Genomic DNA, 24362 nt, shown 5'->3' with positions numbered 1-24362 from the left:
AAATAAGGTAGTTTAGATACCCCCATACACACTATCTGAATGCACTATGTTACAACATTTTAGATGGCATGCATTCAAACTTTGGTAAGGATCCAGCTAGACAGAGCCTTTGAAGGACAATGGTAGCATGGTTCTGCAGCATCCTTGGAAGACTATAAATTACACAACACTGATGACTACATGATACGCACAGTGCTATAATGCTGGTTAGAATTTGGATCACTGATTGTTTTTTAGAATTTTATTTTAAAGCTACTCATGGCACTGTATCTGGCTTTCATGTAAAGGAAAAAATACCAGAGCCTAAACGCGCTAAGATTGTCTCTAATTCATGCACTATAAAGAATCTTAGTGAAAGCATAACTGGAAGTTTCTAAAAAACAAAAAAATAATAATTACATAAAAAGCACATTGTAATGAATCAACTCAAAGTTTTCGTACAAGGATTTCAAACCAACTACTATACGTACGAATAATGGGAATGTATTTTCACTACATTTGCAAAGGAGTTCTTTATGGAAGCTTCATTCACAGAAATAAAACAACAACTTCCTCCTGATAGAAAAAGGAGATTTGTTATTTATTATAAATGCTCACTGTTCCTAAAGTCTTTTGACACCATCCCACAGGGAAACCAAACAAGCAGCAAAGAACATGCCTGCTGAGTTAGAGAAGAAAGATATTCATGTTTGTTTAGGTGTCATGGTTCCATAAAAATTTGAGAGGTTACAACCAATGCTAGCTATTCACCAGAAAGAGAGAGACACAGGAAATACATTTTGGTCTAGAAACCGGTAAGTTTTAAGTGCAATGTCTTAAGAACTGTGATTCAAATATAAATATTTATATGATTACTGTAACTTTTCCTTTCCCTCTGCTTTTGCACTGTCTGCAGCACAGCTGCATTAATCCCGTTTTCAATGCTCTATATTTTGACCTCCTTAACAACCCATGGTAGGATGTTAAAACACTCTAAGCTATAAATAATTTATTCCTCTTATCTAGTAATGGATTATTGTTCCACAAAACTCACTAAAACATGCCGCACAGTCTGTAGTATGTTTAACAAAATAATATAAAGAGAGACATTTTAATAGACACAAAATTATTAAGTGCTGCACCATTTGCTGTTAAATGTTTTACTGATGGACCCTGAGATTTATTTTTATGTTTGACTTTTTACTTTTTTTTTTTTTTTAAATAAACTGATATTTCATTCTGAGAGTCTTACCAGAGGTCTATTTTTCTTGCATTATCATCTCATAGCTCAGTAAAGAGCCAATACAGACTAATCAGCCAAAGCCTCACTTCAAGGACACTAAAAGGGCCCTCAGATGTGAGGTGTTGAGTGTTCTCCACAAAACAGGGCACGTGGTTGCTCAGAGGAGTAAGCATTATGGGCCTGATCCTGCTCCCATCAAGCCAATGGCAAAATTCCCATCTGACTTCACTATTGCACCATTGAGTCTTACATGCCTGATCCTGCCTACATTGAAGGCAATGGAAACTTTATGGTTGATATAAATAGGCAAAAAGATCAAACCTCATGCCCAATAGCAAGTGCTTGCAGGATCCAGCTCTAAATCAGTGGCATACCAGGTTTTTTACACCAGCCATCAGAAAAATAAAGCTTTTCCTCCCCAAATCAAGATTTTCAACTTATAACAGATGTGCAGCCTTTAAAGAATACACTTTAATTAGCAACTGTAACTAAGCAAGCCACACTTTTGCCTTGGGTTTCTTAGCATGATTTACCATGATTAGCATAGCAATTGTCTACGAATTTTCATAAAGAGCTGATCAGTTTTAGTTCAAAATGGATTGAAAAAATACCTGCATAAACTGCTCCCACAGTTCAAAAATGCTAATTGCATGTGAAAGTTTAAATCAACCCTGGAATGGGAAAATAATGTCAAAAATTAATAGCTGCCTTGACAACGGGTTTCTGGTGTATTAAATGAAATGACAAAAGTGATATATTTAAAGCTGCTACAGTGTGACTTATCTCCACCAAAAAATGCGTGCTTTGTCTGCATGAGAAAAATTACTCATTGCGGACAAAGAGTGCATCTGAACCAGTTCTGAATCCAGTTTAGCTGTAAGATAGTCCATGTCCATCAGCAGTTCATAAACAATAGTTGACGTTTCTGAAACGGTGCAGGACAAGGTGGTCCAGGTCTAGGCTTGTGTCGAATCCTTTTTCACACATGTTCAGTTGCACCCACTGCTGACACCCACTGTCAGCAAAGGGTAGCTTTTGAATGCTTTTATAGACAACCTTTGATAAGTTTGGTTACTATTCATAATTACTCAGGGGAGCAGAGTTCTGTACTCATATTCTGCCCTCAAAAAACAGAATTAAACACTTTAAGTTTAAAATTAGTAACTGACATGTAAGATAACTCTAAGTAATAATGGAAATAACCAGAAAAAGGGGCATCTCAGCATGGAAGAGCTTTAAGTAGCCCTGGTTTCTGCAATATTATGAAATGTTATACAAGTGAGACCTCATCAAATCTAAGCCCTTTTGCCTTTCTTTAAAACTACTGAAGTATTGCCCTTCAAATGCTCAAGTTTTCAGTGCCGTGCAGAAACTAACAGGGCTTTATTCAAGTTGAAACCTTTCACAAGGTTCATTTTAAACAATTAAAGAGCATGGCAACCTGTAATTACTGAAAATAAAGCCAGATCACTGGGGAAAGGACGCATCTCTAATAAGTAACATGATACTACATTTTCTCTGTTAGGGAATTTAGCTATCAAATACCTAACTTCCATTAAATTAATTTGGTTCTAAAGAGTCTAAAATTTAAAAAAAAAATGTATTTACTTCTTCTGCTATTGCCTTAGAGAGCAACATTAAACCCTTTGAAAATAAAAAGGAAGCACTCAAAGGTTTATTCAGCATGAATTAGAAAAACATTTCTTTGCCTGTGAAAAGAGACAGACTTAAGAGGTTCCAGTACACATGGCATTTTAGACAACAATGCTACACTTTGCAAACATGTTTCCATAGTCTGAATTTCACTGCTGTAATGTCTATCCCCTATCAGAAAAATTAAAGCAAGAAGTTTTTTTAAAAGTAACTTACCATTCATCAATAGCTCAAACATTTTCTCCTGTTGTGTTTCACAAGGTCTTACAGCCAGTAACAGAAATGAGGAAGCGTCAGTGTTTCATTCCACTTCTGGCTCAGACAGTGGGTGTAACTTGTTAAGTTTCATGCCAAGATGAGATGGGACAACTGGGTGTGTTTGAAACCTTGGTTTTCGCCTCCCTTCTTCCCCCTCCCACCCAAGTTTAATGCTCCATTTGGTATTCTTCACACAAACAACTCTGGCTGATGGGAATTTCTGTCATTCAATGTCTCAACCCCCTGTGGCTCCTCAGATCTAAATTCCTGCAGACACCTCTGCAGGGTGCTTTGAATTCACAAGTGTAAAACAATGTGAGAATAGCCAATAATTGAAATATCAAATCTACTGTTACAACACAGTAGACTTTCAGAGTGACTTACTAACATCTGAAATGGCAGGTTGGCTACTTCGTGCCTTGTCAGAGTCTCTCCACATATAGTAAACTAGGTGCAGTGCGTCAAATTCATCCCTGGTGTAACCCCAAGTGGTGTTTCACCAGGGCTGAATTTGACTGTCAATCGCTTTATACTGCTCAAATCAACGTTTTCTCTTTCTTTTCAGGAAAGCATGTGCTAATGACACATAAATCAAGAAGATTAGACACATTCTGACCTATTCTGCATTTCCAAATGGACTCTGTACTCTGATGGAGAATGCTATCTGACATGTAAATAGTGCTTTCCATCTTGAAAGCTCCCAAAATACTATACATTTAGGCCAGTGGTTCGCAACCTGCATCCCGTGGGCCGCTTGCAGCCCATCAGCACACAGCTGCGGCCCATGTGACATCCTCAGGACCATACAGATAGAATTGGATGCGGGCTGTGGCCCATAATGGTAAATAGGTTGAGAACCACTGATTTAGGCCCTGATCCTAAAAACACTTTTGCACATAATTTATGAGACTACTCTGTCTTGTAAAGGTTTCAGAGTAGCAGCCGTGTTAGTCTGTATTCACAAAAAGAAAAGGAGTACTTGTGGCACCTTAGAGACTAACAAATTTATTTGAGCATAAGCTTTCGTGAGCTACAGCTCACTTCATCGGATGCAAAGTTGCTTATATGTGTAAGTGCTTGCAAGATCAGCAGCTTAAACTGGTACACAGCAATTACCTCACTGACCAGTGAAATGCAGCCACCTCTGAGATGAAATGCAACAACTGTTTAAATGTGAACAGAAACACTACATAACATAACCATCAAAGAAACAGCTTATCCATCTGAAACTGAGGGGAAATTTAGGAAAGCAAATTTATAGAAAATCCTCCAGAATCTAATTTTAAGTATTGCTGTTGCGGAGAAATTTCAAAACAAAAGCCACAAATAACTGCTGTTTATCTACCACCCTGCACTATTTTGATTCTGCACACATCCATACATCAGAGCAAATGATGTAAACTATTTTCTCAGAACTAAACTGATATCATGGGTAATATTTTGACAGGCAAAGAGGTATACAATTAGTTAATTAATGGATTAATATTTATATCTTTGTACGCTAATTTGAACATATGGCGCTAAGTGCATTCTTGTTATTGTGTTTCTTTGTGACTCAAATCTATGTTTACCAACTGCAAAAAATGACAAAATGATTAAGGACACATTATTGTTGGTTTCTAGTACGGCATTATAGGTAATGGACAATAATAAAACAAAATCTGAAATTAAAATGTGCTTTCAGTGTTGTTTTTCCTTGTTGAACGGATATTGATTAAATTGCTCAATATTTTTTCTTCTAGATTACACTGGAAAATGCTTAAACAGTTACCACTTTGCCTTCTGAATATGGATGTTTGAAACGAAGCAAGTACGGCTCATGAGACAGCTCATGGTGTCCGACACCATCATACGGAACGCATCACAGGACACTGACAGTACCAGGTCGAGTAACTGAGAACGCCGACCAAGGAAATAACCCATCTCCTTCGCTGATGAACCAAGGGACATACCCCACCCATGTACTTATTCTTTACACCAGTACTGACTTGGATTCTGAATACATTCAATGGGTGATGTACCTGAGCCCACTTATACACTGACGCTTTAAAAATTTCCCACACTGCAATCTGGATCTATGCTGGTTATGTGATATGTATGTACCTCGTGAACCTTGTAACTGATACTTGCAATCCCCCATAACCCAAGCCCGACCCTGGATGTACAGTACCTTCCCTCTTAACTTGTGTAAATTTGATTTTAAACATTAACTTTAATAAAATACTTTTAGTCCTCTTTGAGAAAGGTCTCAAATCAGCTGTATGGACAATGTTTGAATCAGAATGTCCCTCTTTCTTGCTTAATAACTTTAGTGCAAAGTCTCCTTAACGTGTACAGAACAAAGCACCCCACAACCATGTTCGGTTCACCAAACAGCAAACTTGTTACAAGGTAACCAAAAATCCCCTCAAAGAACCAGTGTTTTCCCTTGAACTTCTATTAGATAGAGTCTAGTAAGAGTGCTGCTTAACACCATCAGATAACTGAATCCAAATAAAATGAACATTTTGTCGCACAATCTAAAACCTACTTACAAATTAGGCTATTTATTGATACAATTTGAAATCAATGACTCACTGCAGGTACTCATTGCAGATATAAACATTTGTATTCAGGATGGACTAAAACAGTGGTGGGCAACCTGCAGGGTAATCCGCTGGCGGGCCGCAAAACAGTTTGTTTACATTGACATGGCAGCTCGCAGCTCCCAGTGGCTGCGGTTCGCCGTTTCTGGCCCATGGGAGCTGCAGGAAGTGGCAGCCAGCATGGCCAATGGGAGCTGCGGGTGGCTGTGCCAATGTAAAAAAACGATCTCACAGCCTGCCGGCAGATACCCTGACAGGCAGCCCAAGGGCTGCCCACCATTGGACTAAAATCTCAGTGTGATCACTAAATTATTGATCCTCAAAGGCATGAAACTAGACCTGGACTGTCCTTGAAGGAGCACTGGGCAGCATGACTCTGCATGTTCTGCATAAACTTTGGCATTCAGTGGAATACTGCATGACTCCGTCTTATAACATGACTCTTTGGAAGCAGATATTTTGAGTGTTATAACAAGGTGCAATAGGAAGTTGCAAATAATTTTAATGTTGATTTGTGTAGGAAATGCTGTATCATAAAAATGTAATAATAAAAGGGGTATTCCAGTTCTGGACTTCCATGAGGCATCTCAGTCATGCCTCTGTAGAAGTTCTGTCATATGGGCAGAAGTCCAATGGGGATCTAGTTGAGATTAATAAAGTCACTTCAGATGTAAGTTTAACCATAGTTGTAAACAGGTCTCAAGAAGGGAAGCTAATGCATTTATCCAAAAGCACCATGCAATAATACAATCATATTATTGTTAATACTTATGCTTTTTAGTAAATTATCTGTAACAAGTGGAGACTTCACTGCTATTTAAGAAGAGGCTTTCTTTGCAGACCAGTAAGCATTGTACGTCTTGTTTTGAGTCAAGACAGTATCATCATTACTGGCTTTTGTAAAACAGCTCTGTGTATAAGTTTGTGGGTCAGATTTTCAACAAGATTATGTGCACAACTGTGCATGCAAAATGCACACCTAATTTGCATGCTCTATTATCAGGAATGGGTATGCAAATTGAGTAAATCTGTAAATGGTCAGTTTGGGGCAAATTCAGACATTAAATGCATGTATAATTTTGCACCTAAATACTTTAAAAATCAGATGTCAGTTATGCCTACCCATTCTCAGATGTCACCAGGCTACCACGCTTATTAGATCTTTTCAAAAAAAGAAAAAGGAGTACTAGTGGCACCTTAGAAACTAACCAACTCAAATAAATTGGTTAGTCTCTAAGGTGCCACTAGTACTCCTTTTCTTTTTGCGAATACAGACTAACAGCTGCTACTCTGAAATAGATCTTTTCAGTGGTTAGGATTTGATGCCCCCTTTTGACAGGAGGAATGAATCCAAAAATCATGGCCCAATATAGAAGACACCCTTTCTAATCCATGGGGGGTGCAGAGAGAGAGAAAACAAACCTGGGCCTGAGCATCAGCTTAAGTGAAAAATAGAAAATGAGCAAGACTAATAGAGGATGTCAGTGGATCAGTCACAAGACACAAATTAGAGGAAGAATGGGACAAAGCCATCAGCTAGATTGATTGACTCCTGCAGAATTTTTAAATTTCTGTAACTAACACACTCCTAGCAAATGAGCAGGTTTGGCAAGTTTAGAGTGATTCAGGAGATGACAGGGACTGTTCTTAATTCTCTTCGGGTTCACCAGGACACAGCAAGCATTTGCAGCTAGGATTATAGGAGGAGTGTGGATATACAGATGCTAACAGCCCAGCATGAGGCACTGAATCCAGAACTATATGTCACTTTGGGATTTAACTTACTAATGTCAGAGTAGTTTCACTAAAATGAAGACACTAATGTTTATACACGTACACACACAGGTTCACAGACACAAAGAAATTACATATTATAGTCCTAAAGCAGAAACATTTTCACTGATGACAACAGATTGAAAGTGATTATTTAACCTTTATCTTAAGTAGTTTTCAACTCTAAAAAGATTAAACAAGACACACCTTTTCACTTGAAGTGCTCTGTTAATTTGCATTCTGTTACAACAATTTGCGACATCTTATCCTACTGGCCTGCTGTTAGCTAAGTAATTAAACCGTTGGCTTACCCGAGATTCCTATAAAAATATTAACAATCAGAAGTTCCTCTATAACTGCCTCTTTCAGAAAGCTTCAGACAACAAAAAAATACAATGTAAGTCATATGCCAATTTGACCTTTGGTTAAGTTTAAATTAGTGGAAAAGAAAGCAGTGATTTAACCTTTCTATGGTGACCTATGATATTAAAGCAAAAGCAGCAAATAATAAAGAAAAGCCAAGCATCTGAAGAGGGAGAACTGGAAAAGCCACAGATGCAATCATATAACTTAGATATATTTTATGCTGATTCAGACCTTAATCTTAATTGGCGCAGGCAGAGCCCAATTGTGATTGATGAGGGGAAAACAGAAAAATCTTTTTCCTTGGTCATGCACCTTAGGTCTGGCTGTCCCTAACCTTCCTCTTCTCTGAGATTTTTGCTGCAAAACACACAGATATGCCTTCAGTTAAGTCTGACTATGGTAGGTGATTCATATGGATGACATGTTATGATCTGACCACGTTCCAAGAAAATAAGTGACGCATACCAGCTGAGGAGGGCTCGCAGAAGCTGACTGACAACATCCTTGCAGTTAGCCCTTCAAGGCAAAACCATGGCTTGTCAGTTCATGTCTGCCTGCTTTCAGAGAACAGGCTTTTCCAGGCTCTGGATCATGCTGTTGTCAACCAGCTAAGCGGAGACACTCTGATACACACCTTGATATGGGTTTGTTATGACACACATAAGCAAGCAAGCAAGCAAGCATTTAAACTTTTACTTTTTTCTTTGCCACATAAGTACTTAGACACAGGTGATATGTGCTATGTTTTACAACCCTGGGGTATGTCTCCCTGTATAGCAGTGTATTTACACGGTGTTGAGAAAAGGATGGTCTTGTAGTTAAGGTGCTGAGCAGAGACTCAGGCAATCTGGGTTTGGGTCCCCACTCAGCTACAGACTTCATATGTGACCTTGGGCACATCACTAATGGACAGATTTTCAAAACAGCTCAGCACCCAGTAGCTTCCATTAAGAACATTTGGTGTTAAGCTCATGTGAAAATCTGACCTTACTTTCTCCATAGTTCAGTCCACCATCTGTAAAATGGAGATTAATACTTCAACTGATTTCTCTATTCCAATTGTAACTTTTTAGGATCAGGGACCGTCTCTTACCACATATTTGAACACACCTAGCACAATGGGGCTCCAGCCTCGAGATGTTGCCACCATGCAAAATAAAACACTTCAGATTTTGTTTGACATTATTTAAACTCCTGCTGGTGTACTGTTTCAATCTCACAAACTATTTCCATAAAGTACACTCAGGTACCATGTTGAGAAACAGTGGATTCATATATAGAATATTTATTTATATAATAGATTTATCCAGACCTTGCCGTGTTCAAAGCACTGTGCAGGCATTAACTAACTGAAATTTCAGTATTTTTCTACAAAGAATAACAGATATATAAGCAACTCTAGCAGGACATAACCAGCTCTTATAGTCACATCCCATGTTTCTCTTGGTCAGACTGGTGTCATGAACCCCAAATTCACAATCTGTGGCAGATAGTTTTTCTTCTAACACAAAATCACTGCAGGTCAAGACATGGTCCCCTCTAATCACCACTCCTTTGTTTTTTCGCTTTTCCCTTTCTCAGTGGCTTTGGTGTCTGTTCACCTTCACAGAATCTAGATCACATGTCTAGAGAGCAACTCTTGGGTTGTTCACAAAAGTATTATAATTTGATAAAAAAAAAAAAGATACCAAGAATACCAGGTACTGTCCGTCTCCCCATCTTCTTATGTTGCCTCTTAAATACCTGGCAAGAAAAAAAATGAAGAGTCTCCTTTCATCTCCTTTGGTCCAATGTGAACCAAATATCATTTATGGAATAAAACCCCTCAAGATTTTCCTTATGCATCAACAACTGGCAAAGAACCTGAGAGGAGTTGGCATACTTTCCTAAACACCCAGACACATTCAGGACTTCTAACAAGTGGATTTATCTTCAAAGGAACAAAATCTCCCAACGTGGCTTTGTCCATGACAGACTGAGGAACAAAACTACCAATAATTTCCCCATCTGTGAAAGTGGCAATGACCACCTCCACTCAGACACAAGCCAAAACTGAACACTGAGAAGATTCATTTTTCAACCCTAATTAACGCCACTGGCTTGTCACACCCTGAACACCCACTAATTAACTTGCATGAGTTATCATCATCATCATCATCTTCCCATTACGCCTCTGGCATTCAGGGCAACGATGAAGCTCCTCGACTCCTGTCTGTTTCTGGCAAGTCTTTCAATGGTTCCCCAGCTATGCCCCAGGTTTTTCAGCTCAGCTTCCACAGCTCTTTGCCATCTTGTTTTCGGGCGGCCTCATTTTTGCTTGCCTTCAGGTGTCCGTCTTATTGTTACTCTTGTGATGGAATCCGTTTCTATCCGAAGCACATGGCTAATCCATCTCCAACACCTCCTGCTAATGATGGTGCTCATATCTTCTGGGCTGCACTGTGTGAATAGATCTTGGTTTGAGATTGTTCTGGGCCAAAAGATATGGAGGATTTTTCTGAGGCAGGTTGTATGGAATGAATGAGTTAACCCACTGTTAAAATGACATCACTTTGGTCAAAAATATGGCTGGGTGTAACTCTTAGTACAATAACTCATTCGGGATCAAGTCATTCTCTTCCGTACATATCAAGTTAAGATATAAAGGGTGTTAAACTTCACTTTATAGTGCTAAATAGGCTGTACATTTCCAACTCTATCAAGGGGGTGGGGTTAAGAAAGTCAAATTACTTAAGGACACCTGTTGCTCAATAACGGAAATAACTACGCCTCCGCTCAACAAAATGCTATTTACCAACTTCATATCAATTGACCATCTGCCTTTTTTAACGAGTTCAAGAGACTAAATTTCACCGTGGTTTAGGTTACAGAGCTGAGGCTAAGTGGTTAGGATTTTTGGTAGGGTTAGCACATGAGAATGCTGTGTACTTTTGTCACTTTCTACATTCATTAGTACAGTGTTTCCCAAACTTGGGACACCGCTTGTGCAGGGAAAGCCCCTGGTGGGCTGGGCCGATTTGTTTGCCTGCCACGTCCGCAGGTTTGGCCGATCACAGCTCCCACTGGCCGCGGTTCGCTGTGCCCGGCCAATGGGGGCTGCAGGAAGTGGCGCGGGCTGAGGGACGTACTGGCCGCAGCTTCCTGCAGCCCCCATTGGCCTGGAGCAGCGAACCATGACCAGTGGGAGCCGCGATCGGCCGAACCTGCGGACGTGGCAGGTAAACAAATCGGCCCGGCCCGCCAGGGGCTTTCCCTGCACAAGCAGCATCCCAAGTTTGGGAAACGCTGCACTACTGTATGGCTTGGAGAACTGTCTGCTTGCTGTAAGCAAAGGAAGTGTTAACACAGTTACTCATGCAGTCTGAACCGTAAGCATCTTCCCTATATTTGCTTTAAAATGGTGTTCAAGCAGGAAGAAAAAAAGAGGAATGAACAGAAAACATAATTTCTATTATGATGGCCCCACTGTGCGTATCTTTTGCAGTTATTACCTGCATACATTTGGCTTCTAATCATGCATCTTTTAGGACATAATCCAGTGCCAGTGAAGACAATGCAAGTTTTGCCATTAGCTTAAATCGGTGCAGAAAGAGGCTTGCAGTGAGCTTTGTGATTCAGCACTTCAGTTTCACAATGACTCAAAGTATATTGAAGAAATCTCAGAGGATATGTCTACACATTAAAGAAAAACCCGCGGTTGTCCTGTGCCAGCTGACTTGGGCTGGTGGGGCTTAAGGTGGGGGGCTCTTTCGCTGCTGTGTAGACTGCCAGGCTCAGGCTGGGGCCCGAGCCTGGGACCCTCCCACCTTGCAGGGTCCTAGAACCCAGGCTCCAGCCCAAGTCCAGACATCTACATAGCAATGAAACAGCCCTGCTGCCCAAGCCCAAGTCATCTGGCATGGGATATGGCACAGGTATATAGCTGCTGTGAAGGCATACCCAGAGAAGCACAGTGTTTAAGGCCAGAAGGGACCACCAGTTCATCTAGTCTGACCTTCTGTATATCACATCACCAACACCACCGAGCACTTGCATACCAAACCCAACAATGGAACGAGACTAGATTATTATGTGCCACAGGCACAGAACAGGAGGGACAGGGTGCACCAGTGCCCGAGGTAAGTGAGATATACCCAGATAATCCTGGCAAGCAACCCACACCCACACACTGCAGAGGAAGGCAAAAAATCCTCAAGGTCACTGCCAATCTGACCTGGGGGAAAATTCCTTTCTGATCCCACACACAGCCATCAGTTAGACCCTGAGCATGTGACAGAGAACGAGCCAGCCAAGCACCTGAGAGAAAGAATGCTTGGTGCCACCTCAGTGCTCTGGCTCACCACATCCAATGACCCATTTCCAGCCCTGGCCATCCCTGATGCTTCAGAGGAAGGAGATGAAAAAAGACCCTTCAAAAATACATTGCGGGGAATTCCTTCCTGACCCCAGATGGTGGCAGGCTGAAAACTCTGAAGCATGAGTTTTCAGGAACATAAAACAAACCAGAAGTGAGCCCCACGAAGAGAGAGAGCTGCCTTTATTATCATACACAACCCTGACATACAATTCCACATAAATTTGTCCAGATCTCTCTTAAAACTAAATTAAGTTGTTTGCCCCCACAACTCATATTGGGAAGCCGCTCCAGAACCCCACTTCTTCTAATTTCCAGCCTGAATTTGTTCATGGCCAGTTTATACCCATCTGTTCTTGCGTCAACACTGTCCTTTAGTTTATAAAACTCTTCAACCTCCCTGGTATTTAAACTCCCCTCCACCCCCAATATATTTATAGGGAGCAATCATATCCCCTCACAGCCTTCTTTTCGCTAGACTAAACAAGCCAATCTCTTTTAGAAATCTCTTATAAAATAGAGTCTCCTCCACTCCCCTGAATATCCTAGCAGCTCTTCTCTGTACATGTTCCAGTTTTAATTCATTTTTATTGAACATGGCTGACCGGAATTATATGCATTATTCCAAATGAGGTCTTACCAATGCCGTGTACAATGGCATTAATACCTCTCTATTACTACTGGAAATGTCTGGCCTCATCCTTCCTAGGATCACATTTGCCTTTTCCACAGATGTATCATACTAGTTGCTCATAGTCATCCTGTGATGGACCCACACACCCAAATCTCTCTCCTCGCCTACCACTTCCAACTGATAAGTACTCAGCTTGTAGCAGAAATTCTTCCTATTAGACCCTAGGTGTACTGACCTTGCACATTGTACTACTGAATTTTATCTAATTTCTACCATGCCAGTCTCCAAGGTCATCCAGATCTTCCTGTGTAATATTGTGATCCTCCTCTGTATTGATGGTGCCTCCCATCTTTGTACCATCAACATATTTCATTAGTCCTCTGCCGCTTTTTGTACTAAGGTCATTAATAAAAATATTGATTAAGAATGGTCCCAGGACTCATCTTTGAGCAACTCCACTAGTAGCTTCCCTCAGCTCTGATAATTCCCCTTTCAGCACCACCTGTTGCCTTCTCCCTTTTAACCTGTTCCTTATCCATCTTATAATGCTAATCCTCATCTTCCCTAATTTATCTACTAATTTCTTACATGGTACCATGACAAATGCTTTACTGAAGTCCAAGTATATTCAATCTACTGCACTTCCCTTATTTATCAAATCAGATATTTTCTCAAACAAGGAAATCAGGTAACCATGATACCTTTGGTAAGCCCATGTTGCATTACATCCCCTTTACCATTTACCTCTGAATTTAATTATTCTTTCCTTGCCAGTTTGGTCTAAAGCCTTGCATACTACTGAGGTCAGACTAACAGGTCTGTAGTTGCCCAGATGACATTTCCCCCCCTTTCTTAAATATAGGTCTGACGTTAGCTATTCTCCAGTCATATGTTACTACCCCCAAATAGAACATAATGCCCTGAATTTCCATCCCAGAATACTGAAAGAACTGGCACATGATGTTGTTGATTTGGCAGCAAGGACTTAATAAATCTATCCAGTTTCTGTTCCATCTCAGATGTGGTAATTTCCATTTCTAGACACTCATTTCCATCAGCCATACTTGCCTTCATGCACATGTTCCATAGCATCATCATTATTGGAAACCAAGGCAAAGAACTCATTTAATTTTTGGGCCATACCTAGCTTATCTTTAATCTCGTCCCCCTCCACAACTGCAAAGTGGCCCACCCTCATCCTTCCTTATTCTCTTTTTATTTATATAACTAAAAAACCCTCATTATTTATTTAATTTCCTTGGCAAGAGCTAGTAATACAGCTAGGAATTCCTTAAGTCCATGTTTATTGTGTTTCACTAGTTGCAGGATTCTTTTCTTACTGTACATCACAGCAGGTAATAAAGTGCTGCAGGCCAAATTATGCCATCACTTACACCTGGCAAGCCATTTATCCTTCAGGTGACACCCTCCGTAACACCTGTGCAATCCTCCATGACATCTCTGCCACCTTGCTAGAGACATCGCTGAAGGCAAAGAGTTTGGCCCACAGCAGCCTCGTCCTCAGTGAAGATCTGAGAGAAGGAAAGAATCGGCCTCACTATCATAGAATCATAAAAGATTAGGTTTGGAAGGGACCTCAGGAGGTCACCTAGTCCAACCCCCTGCTCAAAGCATGACCAACACCAACTAAAGCTATCAGAGCTGAGGCTGAGTTTTCAGGGTTGGAAGTCTTTTGTTTTTTAAGACTCCTCTTCACTTGTAAACTAGACATATTTGATCTAAAAGCCATGGAGAAAGTACTGATGGAACCCGGTGATGCCACTTTCAGAATCACTTCCCAGAAGAGAAGTGAAATTTAAGAGTCCAAAGCGACACTTTCACTTTTCTATTGTCCACAAAAACTGAAAATAGCTCTAAACAATCCAAAGGGTTGTTTTTTTTTTTTTTAAAAGACATTAAAAGCTATATGAGACCAAATATTTCAGACTGAAGTTTCTATTTGGAATTAGGAAGAAACCTTTAAAAGGCAGGTATTGTACAGCCACAAAGAGTACCCTTTTTGCTTCTACAGTTATAAGCTCATGATCCACTGGATTTTTTTCTCAAGAAGTCATCACATATACACTAGACCAGCGGTCACCAACCAGTTGATCATGTTCGACTGGTAGATCCTGGAGCCTCTGCCAGTCGATTGCGATCTCCAGCTGCTAGAAGTTCGGCAGCGCAGCACGGCTAAGGCATGCTGCATGCCTGCTTTGGCCCCGCTCCCAGAAGTGGCTGGCATGTCCTTACAGTGGCACCAGGGGGTGGGGGGAGGAGGCGGTTCTGTGCACTGCCGCTGTCCCACCCACCCCCAGCACCAACACCGCAGCTCCCATTGGCCGGGAACTGCGGCCAATGGGAGCTGCAGGCGTGGCACTTGCAGCCCCAGAGGGGTGGGGGCAGAGGGTCTCTGCGCGCTGTCCGCACCCGCAGCTCCCACTGGCCACAGTTCCAGGCTAATGGGAGCTGCAGAGTCGGCACTGGGGGGCAGGGGCAGCAGCACTCAGATCTGCCTGGCCCCACCACATGGGCTGCAGAGACATGCCAGCCGCTTCTCGGAGCGGTGTAGGGCCAGGGCAGGCAATCAGCCTGCCTTAGCCCTGCTGCGCCACCAACCAGGAGCTGCCTGTGATAAGCGCCTCCTGGCCGGAGTCTGCACCTCACACCCGCTCCTGAACCTGAACCCTCTGCCCCAGCCCAGAGCTCCGTCCTGCACCCAAACTCCCACCAGACCCCATACCTCCTCATGCACCCCAACCCCCTGCCCCAGCCCTGAGCCCGCACCCAAACTCCCTCCCAGAGCTTGCACCCCTCACCCCCTCCTGTACCCCACCACCCTGCTCCAGCCCGGAGCCCCCTCCTGCACCCAAACTCCCTCTCAGAGCTTGCACCCCTCCCATGCTCCAAACTCCTCTCAGCCCTAGCCCAGAGCGTGCACCCCCTCCTGCACCCCAATCCCCTACCCCAGCCTGGTGAAAGTGAGTGAGGGTGGGGGAGAGTGAGTGACAGAAGGAGGGGGGAATGGAGTGATTGGGGTGGGACCTCGGGGAAGGGGCAGGGTAAGTCCTGGGTTGATCTTAAATTCAAAAAGTGATCTTGTGCATAAAAAAGTTGGAGACTACTGTACTATACTGATACCCAGTGCTTACAACTGCACAGGGCAGCTGAAAAGTATCTGATTAGGTTTAGGGAGTGGTGGCTGGCACTGAGCTGGCATGCTTTCCTGCTTAATTGAATTTCTCCTACCAAACAAACAAGACAAATCTGTACATGCACTAGCAATGGGGTAGATAAGATTACTTTTAAAATCTGTGTTTTATTGTGCCCCTTATCTCTTATAGTGGTGTCATTTATTTTGTAATTAGGAGCCATGGAAAACTAAGGCCCCGATCCTGCAAATGCTCTGAACATTTTTAAACTTTACACATAAACAGTCCCATTGGCATCAACTAGATTACCCGCATGTGCAAAGTGAAAACACATGCATAAGGGTCTGCAGGACTGAGAGCTTTCCACGTAGTCCCTTTAGTCACCAGGCTCTTAGGAAACATCCACAATAGCTAATATATCTATCTCTCACTGTCACTCACACACACACACACACACACACACACAATTTGAGTTTCTAGACTTTGCAAAAACTGCACAATAATATATATCCTCCAGGATGCACGTATCTAATGGATATGTACAGCTGTTACAATCATGTGGTCCAGCAAGTGGGGAAGCTTTTTATCATTTGTGGTCAGCCACATTGCACAAGAACTACAGATGAACTGACTCACCAATAGCAACCCACAAATAGTAACAGCACCACTATCAACTATCGTGTGTTACAGTTGTATGCATACAAAACAAGTGAGAGCTTAAAAAAATAAACAAAGTTTCTACTTCTGGTTGCAAATCACCAAAGAGCATTTTATCCAAGGAATTTAAATCAAGTATCTCTGCCAACTGTCTCTGAAACGGCCAAAAAAATGTAGTCATTCTCATGCTACATTCTAGGTTATTCTGATTTGGAATCTCTGCCAATGGTTTTAATTGTAGTGCCAGGACAACATTTTAAAATCAGAGGGACAAGCTGTGCATTGGTGAGGACACTTTCAGATGACAGATATTGCAGGGTTCACATTAACAGTCAAGATTTTTGAAAACAAAAAATAGGAATTACAACCTCTGGATCCCATTGCATCAATGTGTTAAACAAGGGGACGCAGGTCATCTAACAGGTTGAGGCCCTAAGACCCAAACCTTAACAAGACCAACATCTTAGACCGGATAGTCTCCAAGCCTTATTTCACGGGAAAGCACACTGGCCACTGTTAAATTTCACAGCATACTGCCAAACCAAAGAGAAGGTGCTATAAACCAGCATGAAGTACAGCAGCATGATGTGAGAGGAAAACAGATACACAAAGGAAAGAAAGAAAAAAAGGGGGAGAGACGGAATAATCAATTTTCACTGTGTCTGATCCAAAGCCCATTGAAGTCAATAACAGGAGTCTTTCTATTGACTTCAATTGACTTTGCATCAGGCTCCTACTGAGAATACCCAAACAAAATGGCTCATCGCCATTTAGCTTAATTTTCACTTTATGTTGTTTTAGGCAAACTCCTAAATTCCACTCTGCTTCAAACATTTCTTTTCCAAAACATGACACAATGTTACTTCACCTGAGATTTCACACTTTATTAAGTATTCCTTATGAAAAGTTTAATAAAGTGTCCTTATGAACTGGGCCCATTACATACAGGACCTTTCATTTACAGAGATTTTTGAACCTGAACAACTCCACTGATTTGAACAGAGTTTCTCCTGATTTACAACAGCGAGAAGAAAAAAAAAAAAAAAAAAAAATCAGGACCACAGTCTTTTTGTAGATCCACAAATGAGCAGCCCTGACTGCTTCTGAAAAGCAGCACTTACAGGCTTTAAACTGTCCCATGCAAAGGATGTTATTTGAACCACCTGAACAGCAAAGGAAGGACTTGAGAGATTTTTACTTGAGTAACACTGAGAAGTTTCATTAACAGAACAACAAATGGTCCCATTATATCCTAGGCAGAAGGCTCTTCCACCACATAATTTAGATTTAGGGGAGGCTGGCTGCCAAGGGTGAAAGTGAGTTAGAGTTAGACGAGAGTCACTAATGGAAAACTTTGTATCTAATAGTGTCATTTTAATGGAAAACACCAGCACTAGAAAACAAAGAAGGAAAGAGATTATTTATAGGCCAAATCCTGTGCATCTAACTCCAATGTCACTCGCATGAATAACATGAACAGAACTGTCCTTGTATTTACAGGAGAAGGAAAATGAAGCACCATAATCAGATGTCATTGCAATAATCTATGTAACACTATTCGTCTTCAAAGTGATTTACAAAAACTACAGTACTAACAAATTAACCCTCTCAACTCCGCAGTGAGATACGAATTATCTTCATTTTACAGATGGTTAAATGGAAGTTAAGTGACTTTCACAAAGTCAGAGTATCAGAGGGAGGATTATAACTCAGTTATAATGCTATAGACCAGTGATTCTCAACCTTTTCAGGCTCAGGACCTATTTGTAAATGTTTATGGCCTGCTGTCACGACCCAGCAGATAGTCTGGGAGTGGAGGCCCTGAGGTGGTTTCAGGCGGCTCCTGCCTGGCACTCACTCCACAGTGGTGGCTCCTGCAGCTCCCGTGCTCTGAGGCTGGCTGGGCTTGGCTCTCTGCTCTGGGCATTGCAATCTCTGGGGTTGCAGCACTGCTCAGGTTTGGCCCCGCCCCCCAATTGGACCAACTTTGTGTGAGTGGAGTTGTGACCTCGCTCATGGGTTGCAGTGCCACTCACTCAAATTTGGCCTACCCAGACTCCCGTTGTCATGACAGCTGGGCCAAACCTGAGTGGTACTGGGACCCCAGAGGTTGCAAGTGCCTGGAAAAGGGAGGCAAGCCCAGCCAGTCCTGTGGGACAGGAGACACAGGAGCTGCCACATGACTCTTTGAAACATTCTGGTGACCCAGTGTTGGGTCCCAACCCACGGGTTGAGAAACCCCGCTACAGACTATTGCCCCATATAATTATTTCAGCTACACATGTGTTCCTCATTTTCTGAGTAGTGGACTTGATACCCTAGGGTCTGATTGGCAGAAGTGCAGCGCATTCACAGCTTCAACTGAAGTCAATGGAAGCACTGCTTTGAACATAATAAGTGCTATATAATGCTAAATTCTCTGAAAAAATCAGGTCCTAAGCATATCAAATTGGGCATCCAAAATTAGTTTGCAAACTGTTGACTTTAATTGTTCAGTGCCTCAGTTCCCCATCTATAAAATGAAGATAATGCCCCAGCACCTCACAGGTGCATAGCAAAGATTAATTAACATTCGTGAAGCACTCAGATACTAGTGATGAGTACCATAGAAAAGCCCACAATGAAATTAATAATTCTGTCTTCATAGAAGGGTTTAAATAAATAGTGTGCAGTATGTAAGGCCTAGGGCCACACATTGAACCTTGAGGATAAAAATTATCCATTCTGTGCAGTGAATGAGGCAGACTTCTCATGGAAAAATAGGATGAGGTCATGTAATTAAAGGCTGTATCTTTATTTCTATATATCCACAAGGAGGCTAAAATAAAATTAAACAGGAAAACTTAATACTGGCATGTCCTAACTTTTGAGCGCTTGATTTTGCAACTTTAATAATGTTTTTAACATAGTTTGGTGTATAATTGATAATACAAAGGATAAACACACATACATACAGTCTCCAAATGGCTAGCATTAACAGTGTTTCTCCCCTAAGATCCTTTAGTACAGTGACTCAACCTTTTCCATACCATGACTCCATGCTACAACAGAAAAACATCCTAAATAAGGAGAAAAGAAAGAAAGAAGTGGGACTGCTAAACACTGAGGATGGAGTGGAGGTTAAGGATAATTTAGACAGGGCCCAATATCTAAACAAATACTTGGCCTCAGTCTTTAATGAGGCTAATGAGGATCTCAGGGATAATGATAGCATGACAAATGGGAATGAGGACATGGAGGTAGATATTACCATATCGGCGGTAGAAGCGAAACTCGAACAGCTTAATCGGACTAAATCGGGGGGCCCAGATAATCTTCGTCCAAAGAATATTAAAGGAATTGGCACATGAAATTGCAAGCCCATTAGCAAGAATTTGTAATGAATCTGTAAACTCAGGGGTTGTACTGTATGACTGGAGAATTGCTAACATAGTTCCCATTTTTAAGAAAGGGAAAAAAGGTGATCTGGTTAACTACAGGCCTGTCAGTTTGACATCTGTAGTATGCAAGGTCTTGGAAAAAATTTTGAAGGAGAAAGTAGTTAAGGACATTGAGGTCAATGGTAAATAGGACAAAATACAACATGGTTTTACGAAAGGTAGATCGTGCCAAACCAACCTGATCTCCTTCTTTGAGAAAGTAACAGATTTTTTTAGAAGAAGGAAACGCAGTGGATCTAATTTACCTAGATTTCAGTAAGGTGTTTGATACGGTGCCACATGGGGAATTATTAGTTAAATTGGAAAAGATGGGGATCAATATGAAAATTTAAAGGTGGATAAGGAATTGGTTAAAGGGGAGACTACAGCGGGTCATACTGAAAGGGGAACTGTCAGGCTGGAGGGAGGTTACCAGTGGAGTTCCTCAGGGATTGGTTTTGGGACCAATCTTTTTATTACTGACCTCAACACAAAAAGTGGGAGTGTGCTAATAAAGTTTGCGGATGATACAAAGCTGGGAGGTATTGACAATTTAGAGAAGGACCGGGATATCATACAGGAGGATCTGGATGACTTTGTAAACTGGAGTAATAGTTATAGGATGAAATTTAATAGTGAGAAGTGTAAGGTCATGCATTTAGGGATTAACAACAAGATTTTAGTTATAAGCTGGGGACGCATCAATTAGAAGTAACGGAGGAAAAGGACGACCTTGGAGTATTGGTTGATCATAGGATGACTATGAGGCGCCAGTGTGATATGGCCGTGAAAAAAAGCTAATGCGGTCTTGGGATGCATCAGGCGAGGTATTTCCAGTAGAGATAAGGAGGTGTTAGTACCATTATACAAGGCACTGGTGAGACCTCATCTGGAATACTGTGTGCAGTTCTGGTCTCCCATGTTTAAGGAGGATGAATTCAAACTGGAACAGGTACAGAGCAGGGCTACTAGGATGATCCGAAGAATGGAAAACCTGTCTTATGAAAGGAGACTCAAGGAGCTTGGCTTGTTTAGCCTAACCAAAAGAAGGCTGAGGGGAGATAGGATTGCTCTCAATATACCGGAAGGATAAATATCAGAGAGGGAGAGGAATTATTTAATTTCAGTACCAACGTGGACACAAGAACAAATGGATATAAACTGGTCATTGGGAAGTTTAGACTTGAAATTAGACTAAGGTTTCTAACCATCAGAGAAGTGAAGTTCTGGAACAGCCTTCCAAGGGAAGCAGCGGGGGCAAAAGACCTATCTGGCTTTAAGATTAAACTTGATAAGTTTATGGAGGAGATGGTATGATGGGATAACATGATTTTGGCAACTGATCTTTAACTATTGATGGTAAATAGGCCCAACGGCCTGTGTTGGGATGTTAGATGGGGTGGGATCTGAGTTACTACAGAGAATTCTTTCCTGGAAATCTGGCTGGTGAATCTTGCCCACATGCTCAGGGTTTAGCTGATTGCCATATTTGGGGTCGGGAAGGAATTTTCCTCCAGGGCAGATTGGAAGAGGCCCTGGGGGTTTTTCACCTTCCTCTGCAGCATGAGGCACGGGTCACTTGCTGGAGGATTCTCTGCACCTTGAAGTCTTTAAACCATGATTTGAGGAATTCAATAGCTCAGACATAGGTGAGAAGTTTATTGCAGGAGTGGGTGGGTGGGGTTCTGTGGCCTGCATTGTGCAGGAGGTCAGACTAGATGATCATAATGGTCCCTTCTGACCTTAATATCTATGAGTCTATCTACCCCTTTAAAAAAAAAAAGGTTTTGTGGCTATGACTTCCAGGCTGAGAACCCATGCAGTTGGGAAACAGATTGTTTGGTTGCTGTCATTTGCCTCCGATTTCTTTCCGAAATAAATGGCAGATTAAGAAAGTGCCTTAGATTACACACGAGATGTTGCTAGGCTCGTATTATTACATTAGCACATTGAGCACAGAATAATTGCTCATGCATCTGGGTTCGCATTTGAAGATATTAAACAGAGATCCCCTTCTGCCAGATTTTGCTGGCTGTCCAGGTGGAAGTTAAAGATTCAGTAGCAGATCTGAAAAAAAGCAGGAGACAATCCCAGTGCTTCAGCCAACACACACACTCTGGGCCCAATTCACTGCTGGCTTGCGGTCTGTGTATTCATCTACACCAGTGTGAAGTGGATATAAAATACTACTGTTCTGATCTGGTACTGTTCTCGCACTGGCATAAATGACTTTACAGGGAGCAGACCAACCTATGGCCTGAACCTGATCTCATGCTATTTTACACCAGTGTAATTTGTTTAACTCAAATGGAGTTAATCCCATTGAAACCAGAATCAACCCCTTTCTCTTTACCCACCCTTAGGGCTCTGCATGAGCTACTCCTGAACACACAGGGCTTGACTACTACAGTATAACACCACCCTGTGGAACTGCACTGATGCATACCAGACCCAGAATTTCTGCTCTGGTTGCCTACATAGTCACGGCAGTACTTGTATTTAACTTACTGCACTACTTTGCCAAGCCTCTAGGATACAAATTGAGTTTTGCAAGGTATTATGTAAAACCAAAAATCCCATTCTAGAGTTCCGCCATTCTTTACCTACATGGCCTCCTTTAAAGAAAAACACCTCTCACCCAGGTAATGTAATAGGGAACAGAGGACTCTTCATCTGTCTGAAGATACATATGGGGAAAGGAGGCTGGGACTGGGACTGGAAGGGCCATGGGAGGAGTGAGTAGGCCAGGGGCTGGGCTGTGAAGGGAACAGACATTATCCCTCTCTATTCCTCCTACCATGCCCAACAGAGATTACAGCCTAGGTCTAAGTGTGCCCTTTCCCATGGAGCCTCCTCTATGCCAAGGATCCCCTAGGGCAGCCAAAGACTAGGGTCGGAGTCCCCAGGGAACAGAGATAGGCCAGATGCCCAGGGCCTCCCCTTAGATGGCCCTGACACCACTTATCCTTTGGGATTCACAGAGTTTAGGGAAAGTGAGCATGAGGTTCACCCCACAAGGAGGCAACCCAATTGCTCCTTCCCAAGGGAACAATAAGGGAGAAACTCTGCAAGAGGATTTCTTCCTTAGGTTTTACCGAAAAGGGGGAGAGATCTAGCCTAATATGCGAATCAAAATTTTAATGATAAACCTGTGCTGATTTTAATAGTAGGGGCAACCTAAACCACTACATTATTTATTAATTATTCATTATTATCTGCTCTATTTATGCACTGCAATCAGCATTTCATGATTATAAATATTTAAACTCAAAGACTTTGGCTTTGCCTTCTACACAATTTTAATATACAACATAGCTTTGGCAGAAATCTCTGTGTCTCTAAGTGGAAAATCTTACTTTAACATAAAGCTCTAGCTTGCAACGATGAAAAACCTCACAGGTAAGCGGGACTAACAGTTTTTCCTCTGTCTTCAACAATTTACTGAACTGGGACATTATGACGATAGTGACATCTTTTCCCTTTCCCCCTTTCTTGCCCTACCCCCCGCCCTCCTCCCTCACAGTGTGGGTGCAGCGGTCATCACAACTTAAGTCACTTTTAAGACAGCTCGTAGCCAAGTGATGTGATTTTCACATCAGAGGTAAATGGGTGATGCAATGGATTGAATGAGGGGGAAAGCAAACTAGCGAAGAAAAGCAGATTTACAAGCTTACCTCTCTGTGCTGCTGTTATCCTTACAAGAGTGCAGTGAGGCTTATTCCACCAATATCAGTAAAGCACTTTGAAATCTTCATTTAGAAGGCACTACAGAAATGTCAGCTATTAATATATTGTCTACTGTATGTGGAACAAGAAAACAGACAGGCCTACATCTAAAATTCTAGGGTCATTGTTTTTTTTGTTTTTGTTTTTAAATAGATAAAGAAAAAGGATGTTGATGTTTATTGTGCAACTTTATGTGGTGCATTCTCAGTTTTATAGATGTGAACCGCAATTCATTTTGGGTTTTCTTAATTATTGGTAGCCAGATGGTAAACAAAAAGTAACCTAGATCTATTTCCAAACGGATTCTATGAAAACAATGCATAACAAGCATACCATGCACAAAGTTTACTTCCTTTGGACCCAATCTTACTATGATAGATAGAGGAGAACAGAGGTGTAGTTGCCCTGAACTGACAACTACTAACATCACTCACATAGGCATGATCCAAAGTCCTATGAAGTTAGTGGGAGTCTCTGGATAGGCCTATAGCGCTTCATGCAAGGAGTAGCTCCACTGACTTCAATGGATTACTCGAGATTATAAAACACACTACAACTGATAG

General features: G+C 41.7%; 1 protein-coding gene across 6 annotated transcripts in view; it reads right to left on the bottom strand.

The window, feature by feature from the left end:
• Positions 1-24362, bottom strand: part of TIAM1 (TIAM Rac1 associated GEF 1) — a 248244-nt gene that overhangs the window by 127193 nt on the left and 96689 nt on the right. Inside the window, exon 1 of one of the 6 annotated variants that reach the window (XM_037905268.2) lies at positions 3092-3199. The exons of the other annotated variants lie outside the window; for them this stretch is intronic. The gene's annotated coding sequence lies outside the window, so the exon portion shown is untranslated. Of the gene's footprint in view, positions 1-3091; positions 3200-24362 lie in introns of those variants that run through there. 6 annotated transcript variants of the gene reach the window in all.

Source organism: Chelonia mydas, chromosome 1 (genome assembly GCF_015237465.2).
Source record: "Chelonia mydas isolate rCheMyd1 chromosome 1, rCheMyd1.pri.v2, whole genome shotgun sequence".
Lineage (NCBI taxonomy): Eukaryota > Metazoa > Chordata > Testudines > Cheloniidae > Chelonia > Chelonia mydas.
The sequence above is the reverse complement of the archived record's forward strand: the minus strand, read 5'-3'. Positions and strand labels throughout refer to the sequence as shown.